The sequence below is a fragment of the Oncorhynchus keta genome, chromosome 14, assembly GCF_023373465.1.
Source record: "Oncorhynchus keta strain PuntledgeMale-10-30-2019 chromosome 14, Oket_V2, whole genome shotgun sequence".
Lineage (NCBI taxonomy): Eukaryota > Metazoa > Chordata > Actinopteri > Salmoniformes > Salmonidae > Oncorhynchus > Oncorhynchus keta.
In genome coordinates this window covers 33,246,871-33,260,146 of record NC_068434.1, presented here as the reverse complement: position 1 = coordinate 33,260,146, position 13,276 = coordinate 33,246,871, and the positions used below count along the sequence as shown (strand labels likewise).

Here is a 13,276-nt window from a genome sequence, read left to right as displayed (position 1 = left end):
ACGGTGGCTACATTGAAGAATTTCACATCTAAAATATATTTGTTTTTTGGTTACTACATGATTCCATGTGTTATTTCATAGTTTATGTCTTCACTATTATTCTACAGTGTATAACAGAGTAAAAATAAAGGAAAACCCTTGAATGAGTAGGTGTGTCCAAACTTTTGACTGGTACTGTATATATGGAGGCTGTTTAATGCCAGAAATATGGGGTTAAATTCATGTAAAAAAAAATAATATATATATATATATAATAATAATAAACATGTTTCCTGATCTTTCTTTTATCACCCAGATATAGGAGAGACAGTCCAGAACAAACTTCCTTTTGATATTTTTGGAGACTATCTGTTATCCAATGCAATAACCTTTGGTGGTCACTAGCACGCTGGAGAAGTGTACTCCTCAGGCTCTTCACAGATGAACCCTGGTTTCAACTGTACCGGGCAGACGGCAGACAACATGTATGGCGTCGTGTTTTTCAAGATGTTTACGTTGGGAACAGTGTGCCATGGTGGCTTTGAGGTTATGGAATGGGAAGGCATAAGCAATGGACAACAAACACAATTGCATGTTATCGATGGCAACTTAAATTCTCAGAGATACCGTGATGAGATCCTGAGGCCCATTGTTGTGCGATTCTTCCACTGTCATCACCTCATGTTTCAGCATGATAATGCACAGCCCCATGTTGCAAGGATCTGTACACAAGATGTGGAAGCTGAAAAGTCCCAGTTCTTCCATGGCCTGTATACTCACCAGACATGTCACCCATTGAGCATGTTAGGGATGGTCTGGATCAACGTGTACGACAGTATGTTCCAGTTCCCACCAATATCCAGAGCACAGCCACTGAAAAGGAGTGGGACAACATTCCACAGCCCACAATCAACAGCCTGATCAACTCTATGGTGGTCACATAGAGCTGCATCTATGAGGTAAATGGTGGTCAACCGGATACTGATTGGTTTTTCTGATACGCCCCTACCATTTTTTAAAGGTATCTGTCACCAACAGACACATAGCTGTATTCCCAGACATGTGAAATCCATAGATTATGGCCTAATTAATTTATTCCAATTGACTTTATTCCTTATATGAACTGTAAAAGTCAAATCGTTGAAATTGTTGCATGTTGCGTTTATATATTTGTTCAAATCTAGGTAGATGTTTTTAGTAGTTAATTACTTTTTTGCTGTGTAGTTCACTACATCTAAAGTAACTTTAATCAAACAAATTCTATATTTTTGGTAGGGGTAGCTGTAGTGGAGGTTAACAAGATGTTTCGCGTGAAGTAATTGGTAGTTTGGTCAACTATATTTCAGTGTAGCTTCCCCAACACTGTTCAAGAGTGTGCATGTCCTTCACCAGGTGCACTGCAGCCTGCTCTCACCTGCCCTGCATCCAACTAACAGCACTCCATCGTATTCCAGACAAGGCCTAAGCAGTGTAGTGTATAATGTTTAGTTTAGTTGAATAGGATCCCCATTGGCTACTGCACAAGATGTTTATACTCATCCTGGGGTCCACATAAAATGTATAAATACATGAACTAAAGGACAGTAAAAGAGATTAACAACATAAGATTAAATTTAAAGTAAAAAAAATATATAGAAAAGACACAAAGAAATAACAAAACAAAAAATATTTACACACCTCTTATATATATTCATATTTTTATATACAGTTCAAATAGATCTATATTAAGAGGAGGCGCTGTGATACAAGGTGTTTATAGAAAGAGGATGTGATGAGGCTGTTATACAAGATGTTTATAGAAAGAGGCTGTGATGAGGCTGTGATACAAGATGTTTATAGAAAGAGGAGAGGCGCTGTTATACAAGATGTTTATAGAAAGAGGAGAGGCGCTGTTATACAAGATGTTTATAGAAAGAGGAGAGGCGCTGTGATACAAGATGTTTATAGAAAGAGGAGAGGCGCTGTGATACAAGATGTTTATAGAAAGAGGAGAGGCACTGTGATACAAGATGTTTATAGAAAGAGGAGAGGCGCTGTTATACAAGATGTTTATAGAAAGAGGCTGTGATGAGGCTGTTATACAAGATGTTTATAGAAAGAAGCTGTTATACAAGATGTTTATAGAAAGAGGAGAGGAGCTGTGATACAAGATGTTTATAGAAAGAGGAGAGGCACTGTGATACAAGATGTTTATAGAAAGAGGAGAGGCGCTGTGATACAAGATGTTTATAGAAAGAGGAGAGGCGCTGTTATACAAGATGTTTATAGAAAGAGGAGAGGCGCTGTGATACAAGATGTTTATAGAAAGAGGAGAGGCGCTGTTATACAAGATGTTTATAGAAAGAGGCTGTGATGAGGCTGTTATACAAGATGTTTATAGAAAGAGGCTGTTATACAAGATGTTTATAGAAAGAGGAGAGGCGCTGTGATACAAGATGTTTATAGAAAGAGGAGAGGAGCTGTTATACAAGATGTTAATAGAAAGAGCCTGTGATTAGGCTGTTATACAAGATGTTTATAGAAAGAGGCTGTTATACAAGATGTTTATAGAAAGAGGAGAGGTGCTGTTATACAAGATGTTTATAGAAAGAGGAGAGGCACTGTGATACAAGATGTTTATAGAAAGAGGAGAGGTGCTATGATACAAGATGTTTATAGAAAGAGGAGAGGCGCTGTGATACAAGATGTTTATAGAAAGAGGAGAGGCACTGTGATACAAGATGTTTATAGGAAGAGGAGAGGTGCTGTTATACAATATGTTTATAGAAAGAGGAGAGGTGCTGTTATACAAGATGTTTATAGAAAGAGGAGAGGCTCTGTGATACAAGATGTTTATAGAAAGAGGAGAGGTGCTGTGATACAAAATGTTTATAGAAAGAGTAGAGGCGCTGTGATGCAAGATGTTTATAGAAAGAGGCTGTGATGTGGCTGTGTTACAAGATGTTTATAGAAAGAGGAGGAGAGGCACTGTTATACAAGATGTTTATAGAAAGAGGAGAGGCGCTGTGATACAATATGTTTATAGAAAGAGTAGAGGCGCTGTGATGCAAGATGTTTATAGAAAGAGGCTGTGATGTGGCTGTGTTACAAGATGTTTATAGAAAGAGGAGAGGCACTGTTATACAAGATGTTTATAGAAAGAGGAGAGGCGCTGTGATACAAGATGTTTATAGAAAGAGGAGAGGCGCTGTTATACAAGATGTTTATAGAAAGAGGAGAGGAGCTGTTATACAAGATGTTTATAGAAAGAGGAGAGGTGCTGTTATACAAGATGTTTATAGAAAGAGGAGAGGCGCTGTTATACAAGATGTTTATAGAAAGAGGAGAGGCACTGTGATACAAGATGTTTATAGAAAGAGGAGAGGTGCTGTTATACAAGATGTTTATAGAAAGAGGAGAGGTGCTGTTATACAAGATGTTTATAGAAAGAGGAGAGGAGCTGTGATACAAGATGTTTATAGAAAGAGGAGAGGCACTGTGATACAAGATGTTTATAGAAAGAGGAGAGGCACTGTTATACAAGATGTTTATAGAAAGAGGAGAGGTGCTGTTATACAAGATGTTTATAGAAAGAGGAGAGGCGCTGTGATACAAAATGTTTATAGAAAGAGTAGAGGCGCTGTGATGCAAGATGTTTATACAAAGAGGCTGTGATGTGGCTGTGTTACAAGATATTTATAGAAAGAGAAGAGGTGCTGTTATCCAAGATGTTTATAGAAAGAGGAGAGGCACTGTGATACAAGATGTTTATAGAAAGAGGAGAGGCAATGTGATACAAGATGTTTATAGAAAGAGGAGAGGCACTGTGATACAAGATGTTTATAGAAAGAGGAGAGGCGCTGTGATACAAGATGTTTATAGAAAGAGGAGAGGCACTGTGATACAAGATGTTTATAGAAAGAGGAGAGGCGCTGTGATACAAGATGTTTATAGAAAGAGGAGAGGCGCTGTTATACAAGATGTTTATAGAAAGAGGAGAGGCGCTGTTATACAAGATGTTTATAGAAAGAGGCTGTGATGAGGCTGTTATACAAGATGTTTATAGAAAGAGGCTGTGATGAGGCTGTTATACAAGATGTTTATAGAAAGAGGCTGTGATGAGGCTGTTATACAAGATGTTTATAGAAAGAGGAGAGGCACTGTGATGAGGCGCTGTTATACAAGATGTTTATAGAAAGAGGCTGTGATGAGGCTGTTATACAAGATGTTTATAGAAAGAGGCTGTGATGAGGCTGTTATACAAGATGTTTATAGAAAGAGGCTGTGATGAGGCTGTTATACAAGATGTTTATAGAAAGAGGAGAGGCGCTGTGATGAGGCGCTGTTATACAAGATGTTTATAGAAAGAGGCTGTGATGAGGCTGTTATACAAGATGTTTATAGAAAGAGGCTGTGATGAGGCTGTTATACAAGATGTTTATAGAAAGAGGCTGTGATGAGGTTGTTATACAAGATGTTTATAGAAAGAGGAGAGGTGCTGTTATACAAGATGTTTATAGAAAGAGGCTGTGATTTACAAAAAAAAAAAAAAAAATTTATGTCACCTTTATTTAACCAGGTAGGCTAGTTGAGAACAAGTTCTCATTTGCAACTGCGACCTGGCCAAGATAAAGCATAGCAGTGTGAACAGACAACACAGAGTTACACATGGAGTAAACAATTAGCAAGTCAATAACACAGTAGAAAAAATGGGCAGTCTATATACAATGTGTGCAAAAGGCATGAGGAGGTAGGCGGATAATACAATTTTGCAGATTAACACTGGAGTGATAAATGATCAGATGGTCATGTACAGGTAGAGATATTGGTGTGCAAAAGAGCAGAAAAGTAAATAAATAAAAACAGTATAAAAACAGTATGGGAATGAGGTAGGTGAAAATGGGTGAGCTATTTACCTATAGACTATGTACAGCTGCAGCGATCGGGCAGCTGCTCGGATAGCTGATGTTTGAAGTTGGTGAGGGAGATAAAAGTCTCCAACTTCAGTGATGTTTTAGAAATTCGTTCCAGTCACAGGCAGCAGAGTACTGGAACGAAAGGCGGCCAAATGAGGTGTTGGCTTTAGGGATGATCAGTGATATACACCTGCTGGAGCGCGTGCTACGGATGGGTGTTGCCATCGTGACCAGTGAACTGAGATAAGACGGAGCTTTACCTAGCATGGACTTGTAGATGACCTGGAGCCAGTGGGTCTGGCGACAAATATGTAGTGAGGGCCAGCCGACTAGAGCATACAAGTCGCAGTGGTGGGTGGTATAAGGTGCTTTAGTGACAAAACGGATGGCACTGTGATAGACTGCATCCAGTTTGCTGAGTAGAGTGTTGGAAGCCATTTTGTAGATGACATCGCCAAGAAGTTGAGGATCGGTAGGATAGTCAGTTTTACTAGGGTAAGCTTGGAAGCGTGAGTGAAGGAGGCTTTGTTGCGGAATAGAAAGCCGACTCTTGATTTGATTTTTGATTGGAGATGTTTGATGTGAGTCTGGAAGGAGAGTTTGCAGTCTAGCCAGACACCTAGGTACTTATAGATGTCCACATATTCAAGGTCGGAACCATCCAGGGTGGTGATGCTAGTCGGGCATGCGGGTGCAGGCAGCGATCGGTTGAAAAGCATGCATTTGGTTTTACAAGCGTTTAAGAGCAGTTGGAGGCCACGGAAGGAGTGCTGTATGGCATTGAAGCTCGTTTGGAGGTTTGATAGCACAGTGTCCAATGACGGGCCGAAAGTATATAGAATGGTGTCGTCTGCGTAGAGGTGGATCAGGGAATCGCCCGCAGCAAGAGCAACATCATTGATATATACAGAGAAAAGAGTCGGCCAGAGAATTGAACCCTGTGGCACCCCATAGAGACTGCCAGAGGACCGGACAGCATGCCCTCCGATTTGACACACTGAACTCTGTCTGCAAAGTAATTGGTGAACCAGGCAAGGCAGTCATCCGAAAAACCGAGGCTGTTGAGTCTGCCGATAAGAATATGGTGATTGACAGAGTCGAAAAAGCCTTGGCGAGGTCGATGAAGACGGCTGCACAGTACTGTCTTTTATCGATGGCGGTTATGATATCATTTAGTACCTTGAGTGTGGCTGAGGTGCACCCGTGACCGGCTCGGAAACCAGATTGCACAGCGGAGAAGGTACGGTGGGATTCGAGATGGTCAGTGACCTGTTTGTTGACTTGGCTTTCGAAGACCTTAGATAGGCAGGGCAGGATGGATATAGGTCTATAGCAGTTTGGGTCCAGGGTGTCTCCCCTTTGAAGAGGGGGATGACTGCGGCAGCTTTCCAATCCTTGGGGATCTCAGACGATATGAAAGAGAGGTTGAACAGGCTGGTAATAGGGGTTGCGACAATGGCGGCAGATAGTTTCAGAAATAGAGGGTCCAGATTGTCAAGCCCAGCTGATTTGTACGGGTCCAGGTTTGCAGCTCTTTCAGAACATCTGCTATCTGGATTTGGGTAAAGGAGAACCTGGAGAGGCTTGGGTGAGGAACTACAAGGGGGGCGGAGCTGTTGGCCGAGGTTGGAGTAGCCAGGCGGAAGGCATGGCCAGCCGTTGAGAAGTGCTTATTGAAGTTTTCGATAATCATGGATTTATCGGTGGAGACCGTGTTTCCTAGCCTCAGTGCAGTGGGCAGCTGGGAGGAGGTGCTCTTGTTCTCCATGGACTTCACAGTGTCCCAGAACTTTTGGAGTTGGAGCTACAGGATGCAAACTTCTGCCTGAAGAAGCTGGCCTTAGCTTTCCTGACTGACTGCGTGTATTGGTTCCTGACTTCCCTGAACAGTTGCATATCACGGGGGCTATTCGATGCTATTGCAGTCCGCCACAGGATGTTTTTGTGCTGGTCGAGGGCAGTCAGGTCTGGAGTGAACCAAGGGCTGTATCTGTTCTTGGTTCTGCATTTTTTGAACGGAGCATGCTTATCTAAAATGGTGAGGAAGTTACTTTTAAAGAATGACCATGCATCCTCAACTGACGGGATGAGGTCAATGTCCTTCCAGGATACCCGTGCCAGGTCGATTAGAAAGGCTTGCTCACAGAAGTGTTTTAGGGAGCGTTTGACAGTGATGAGGGGTGGTCGTTTGACTGCGGCTCCGTGGCGGATACAGGCGATGAGGCAGTGATCGCTGAGATCCTGGTTGAAGACAGCGGAGGTATATTTGGAGGGCCAGTTGGTCAGGATGACGTCTATGAGGGTGCCCTTGTTTACAGAGTTAGGGTTGTACCTGGTGGGTTCCTTGATGATTTGAGTGAGATTGAGGGCATCTAGCTTAGATTGTAGGACTGCCGGGGTGTTAAGCATATCCCAGTTTAGGTCACCTAACAGAACAAACTCTGAAGCTAGATGGGGGGCGATCAATTCACAAATGGTGTCCAGGGCACAGCTGGGAGCTGACGGGGGTCGGTAGCAGGCGGCAACAGTGAGAGACTTGTTTCTGGAGAGAGTAATTTTCAAAATTAGTAGTTCAAACTTTTGGGTATGGACCTGGAAAGTATGACATTACTTTGCAGGCTATCTCTGCAGTAGACTGCGACTCCGCCCCCTTTGGCAGTTCTATCTTGACGGAAGATGTTATAGTTGGGTATGGAAATCTCTGAATTTTTGGTGGCCTTCCTGAGCCAGGATTCAGACACGGCAAGGACATCAGGGTTAGCAGAGTGTGCTAAAGCAGTGAGTAAAACAAACTTAGGGAGGAGGCTTCTGATGTTGACATGCATAAAACCAAGACTTTTTCGATCACAGAAGTCAACAAATGAGGGTACCTGGGGACATGCAGGGCCTGGGTTTACCTCCACATCACAAGCGGAACAGAGAAGGAGTAGTATGAGGGTGCGGCTAAAGGCTATCAAAACTGGTCGCCTAGAGCGTTGGGGGCAGAGGATAAGAGGAGCAGGTTTCTGGGCATGGTAGAATATATATAGAAAGAGGAGCAGGGCATAATGCGCAGACAGGGGTATGGTGGGGTGCGGGTACAGCGGAGGTAAGCCCAGGCACTGGGTGATGATGAGAGAGGTTGTATCTCTGGACATGCTGGTTGTAATGGGTGAGGTCACCGCATGTGTGGGGGTGGGACAAAGGAGGTAACAGGGGTATGCAGAGTGGATCTAGGGGCTCCATTGTGAACTAAAACAATGATAACTAACCTGAACAACAGTATACAAGGCATATTGACATTTGAGAGAGACATACAGCGAGGCATACAGTAATCACAGGTGTTGAATTGGGAAAGCTAGCTAAAAACAGTAGGCGAGGCTAATCAGCTAGCACAACAAACAGCAGGTAAAAATGGCGTTGACTAGGCAACTGGGCCGACAGATAAACAAACAAGCAGAATGGGGTACCGTGATTAATGGACAGTCCAGCGTGCGTCAGCTATGTAGCCAAGAGATCAGTGTCCAGGGGGCAGCGGTGGATGGGCAGGGAAGCTGGGCTGGCGAGTGTTATCCAGGTTTTTAAAAAAACTAACAATGACTAAATAGCTTGTAGCTAGTTAGCTGGTTAGCGTCTGGAGGTTCTTGAGTGTGTCATAAAATCAAATAAAAATTAAAAGTAATAGCGATTCCGTATCACAGTGGGTGAGGCTGTTATACAAGATGTTTATAGAAAGAGGAGAGGCACTGTTATACACGATGTTTATAGAAAGAGGAGATGCACTGTTATACAAGATGTTTATAGAAAGAGGAGAGGTGCTGTGATACAAGATGTTTATAGAAAGAGGAGAGGCACTGTGATAATGGATGTTTATAGAAAGAGGAGAGGTGCTGTTATACAAGATGTTTATAGAAAGAGGAGAGGCGCTGTTATACAAGATGTTTATAGAAAGAGGCTGTGATGAGGCTGTTATACAAGATGTTTATAGAAAGAGGAGAGGCGCTGTTATACAAGATGTTTATAGAAAGAGGAGAGGCGCTGTTATACAAGATGTTTATAGAAAGAGGAGAGGAGCTGTTATACAAGATGTTTATAGAAAGAGGAGAGGCACTGTTATACAAGATGTTTATAGAAAGAGGAGAGGCGCTGTGATACAAGATGTTTATAGAAAGAGGAGAGGAACTGTTATACAAGATGTTTATAGAAAGAGGAGAGGCACTGTGATACAAGATGTTTATTAAAAGAGGAGAGGCGCTGTGATACAAGATGCTTCGAGAAAGATTAGAGGTGCTGTTATTCGAGATGTTTATAGAAAGAGGCTGTGATACAAGATGTTTATAGAAAGAGGAGAGGCGCTGTGATGCAAGATGTTTATAGAGAGAGGAGAGGTGCTGTTATACAAGATGTTTATAGAGAGAGGAGAGGCGCTGTGATGCAAGATGTTTATAGAAAGAGTAGAGGCACTGTTATACAAGATGTTTATAGAAAGAGGAGAGGCTCTGTGATACAAGATGTTTATAGAAAGAGGAGAGGTGCTGTGATACAAGATGTTTATAGAAAGAGGAGAGGCTCTGTGATACAAGATGTTTATAGAAAGAGGAGAGGTGCTGTGATACAAGATGTTTATAGAAAGAGGAGAGGTGCTGTTGTACAATATGTTTATAGAAAGAGGAGAGGCGCTGTGATACAAGATGTTTATAGAAAGAGGAGAGGCTCTGTGATACAAGATGTTTATAGAAAGAGGAGAGGCACTGTGATACAAGATGTTTATAGAAAGAGGAGAGGCTCTGTGATACAAGATGTTTATAGAAAGAGGAGAGGCACTGTTATACAAGATGTTTATAGAAAGAGGAGAGGCGCTGTGATACAAGATGTTTATAGAAAGAGGAGAGGCACTGTGATACAAGATGTTTATAGAAAGAGGAGAGGCTCTGTTATACAAGATGTTTATAGAAAGAGGAGAGACTCTGTGATACAAGATGCTTCGAGAAAGATTAGAGGTGCTGTTATTCGAGATGTTTATAGAAAGAGGCTGTGATACAAGATTTTTATAGAAAGAGGAGAGGCGCTGTGATGCAAGATGTTTATAGAAAGAGGAGAGGCACTGTGATACAAGATGTTTATAGAAAGAGGAGAGGCACTGTGATACAAGATGTTTATAGAAAGAGGAGAGACTCTGTGATACAAGATGCTTCGAGAAAGATTAGAGGTGCTGTTATTCGAGATGTTTATAGAAAGAGGAGAGGCTCTGTGATACAAGATGTTTATAGAAAGAGGAGAGGCTCTGTGATACAAGATGTTTATAGAAAGAGGAGAGGCGCTGTGATACAAGATGTTTATAGAAAGAGGAGAGGCTCTGTGATACAAGATGTTTATAGAAAGAGGAGAGGCACTGTGATACAATATGTTTATAGAAAGAGGAGAGGTGCTGTTATACAAGATGTTTATAGAAAGAGGAGAGGTGCTGTTATACAAGATGTTTATAGAAAGAGGAGAGGCACTGTTATACAAGATGTTTATAGAAAGAGGAGAGGTGCTGTTATACAAGATGTTTATAGAAAGAGGAGAGGTGCTGTTATACAAGATGTTTATAGAAAGAGGAGAGGTGCTGTTATACAAGATGTTTATAGAAAGAGGAGAGGTGCTGTTATACAAGATGTTTATAGAAAGAGGAGAGGTGCTGTTATACAAGATGTTTATAGAAAGAGGAGAGGCACTGTTATACAAGATGTTTATAGAAAGAGGAGAGGTGCTGTTATACAAGATGTTTATAGAAAGAGGAGAGGCACTGTGATACAAGATGTTTATAGAAAGAGGAGAGGCACTGTGATACAAGATGTTTATAGAAAGAGGAGAGGCACTGTGATACAAGATGTTTATAGAAAGAGGAGAGGCGCTGTGATACAAGATGTTTATAGAAAGAGGAGAGGCACTGTGATACAAGATGTTTATAGAAAGAGGAGAGGCGCTGTGATACAAGATGTTTATAGAAAGAGGAGAGGCACTGTTATACAAGATGTTTATAGAAAGAGGAGAGGCGCTGTGATACAAGATGTTTATAGAAAGAGGAGAGGCACTGTGATACAAGATGTTTATAGAAAGAGGAGAGGCACTGTGATACAAGATGTTTATAGAAAGAGGAGAGGCACTGTTATACAAGATGTTTATAGAAAGAGGAGAGGCACTGTGATACAAGATGTTTATAGAAAGAGGAGAGGCACTGTGATACAAGATGTTTATAGAAAGAGGAGAGGCACTGTGATACAAGATGTTTATAGAAAGAGGAGAGGCACTGTGATACAAGATGTTTATAGAAAGAGGAGAGGTGCTGTTATACAAGATGTTTATAGAAAGAGGAGAGGCGCTGTGATACAAGATGTTTATAGAAAGAGGAGAGGCGCTGTTATACAAGATGTTTATAGAAAGAGGAGAGGCGCTGTGATACAAGATGTTTATAGAAAGAGGAGAGGCACTGTTATACAAGATGTTTATAGAAAGAGGAGAGGCGCTGTTATACAAGATGTTTATAGAAAGAGGAGAGGAGCTGTTATACAAGATGTTTATAGAAAGAGGAGAGGCACTGTTATACAAGATGTTTATAGAAAGAGGAGAGGCGCTGTGATACAAGATGTTTATAGAAAGAGGCTGTGATGAGGCTGTTATACAAGATGTTTATAGAAAGAGGCTGTTATACAAGATGTTTTTAGAAAGAGGAGAGGCGCTGTGAAACAAGATGTTTATAGAAAGAGGAGAGGAGCTGTGATACAAGATGTTTATAGAAAGAGGAGAGGCACTGTTATACAAGATGTTTATAGAAAGAGGAGAGGTGCTGTGATACAAGATGTTTATAGAAAGAGGAGAGGCACTGTGATACAAGATGTTTATAGAAAGAGGAGAGGCAATGTGATACAAGATGTTTATAGAAAGAGGAGAGGTGCTCTTATACAAGATGTTTACAGAAAGAGGAGAGGCACTGTTATACAAGATGTTTATAGAAAGAGGAGAGGCGCTGTTATACAAGATGTTTATAGAAAGAGGAGAGGCACTGTGATACAAGATGTTTATAGAAAGAGGAGAGGCACTGTTATACAAGATGTTTATAGAAAGAGGAGAGGCACTGTGATACAAGATGTTTATAGAAAGAGGAGAGGAGCTGTTATACAAGATGTTTATAGAAAGAGGATAGGCGCTGTTATACAAGATGTTTATAGAAAGAGGAGAGGCACTGTTATACAAGATGTTTATAGAAAGAGGAGAGGCACTGTGATACAAGATGTTTATAGAAAGAGGAGAGGCACTGTTATACAAGATGTTTATAGAAAGAGGAGAGGTGCTGTTATACAAGATGTTTATAGAAAGAGGAGAGGCACTGTGATACAAGATGTTTTTAGAAAGAGGAGAGGCACTGTTATACAAGATGTTTATAGAAAGAGGAGAGGCACTGTGATACAAGATGTTTATAGAAAGAGGAGAGGCACTGTTATACAAGATGTTTATAGAAAGAGGAGAGGCACTGTGATACAAGATGTTTATAGAAAGAGGAGAGGCACTGTGATACAGATGTTTATAGAAAGAGGAAAGGCTCTGTGATACAAGATGTTTATAGAAAGAGGAGAGGCACTGTTATACAAGATGTTTATAGAAAGAGGAGAGGCACTGTTATACAAGATGTTTATAGAAAGAGGAGAGGCTCTGTGATACAAGATGTTTATAGAAAGAGGAGAGGCTCTGTGATACAAGATGTTTATAGAAAGAGGAGAGGCACTGTGATACAAGATGTTTATAGAAAGAGGAGAGGCACTGTTATACAAGATGTTTATAGAAAGAGGAGAGGCACTGTTATACAATATGTTTATAGAAAGAGGAGAGGTGCTGTTATACAAGATGTTTATAGAAAGAGGAGAGGAGCTGTGATACAAGATGTTTATAGAAAGAGGAGAGGCACCTTGATACAAGATGTTTATAGAAAGAGGAGAGGCACTGTGATACAAGATGTTTATAGAAAGAGGAGAGGCTCTGTGATACAAGATGTTTATAGAAAGAGGAGAGGCACTGTTATACAAGATGTTTATAGAAAGAGGAGAGGCTCTGTGATACAAGATGTTTATAGAAAGAGGAGAGGCTCTGTTATACAAGATGTTTATAGAAAGAGGAGAGGCACTGTGATACAAGATGTTTATAGAAATAGGAGAGGAGCTGTTATACAAGATGTTTATAGAAAGAGGAGAGGCTCTGTGATACAAGATGTTTATAGAAAGAGGAGAGGCGCTGTTATACAAGATGTTTATAGAAAGAGGAGAGGTGCTGTTATACAAGATGTTTATAGAAAGAGGAGAGGTGCTGTTATACAAGATGTTTATAGAAAGAGGAGAGGCACTGTGATACAAGATGTTTATAGAAAGAGGAGAGGCACTGTTATACTA

At 41.1% G+C, this 13,276-nt stretch overlaps 1 protein-coding gene across 1 annotated transcript in view; it reads right to left on the bottom strand.

The window, feature by feature from the left end:
• The window catches only part of LOC118393252 (ankyrin-1-like), a 215,856-nt gene that overhangs the window by 192,900 nt on the left and 9,680 nt on the right, over nucleotides 1–13,276 (bottom strand). The window lies entirely within an intron of this gene.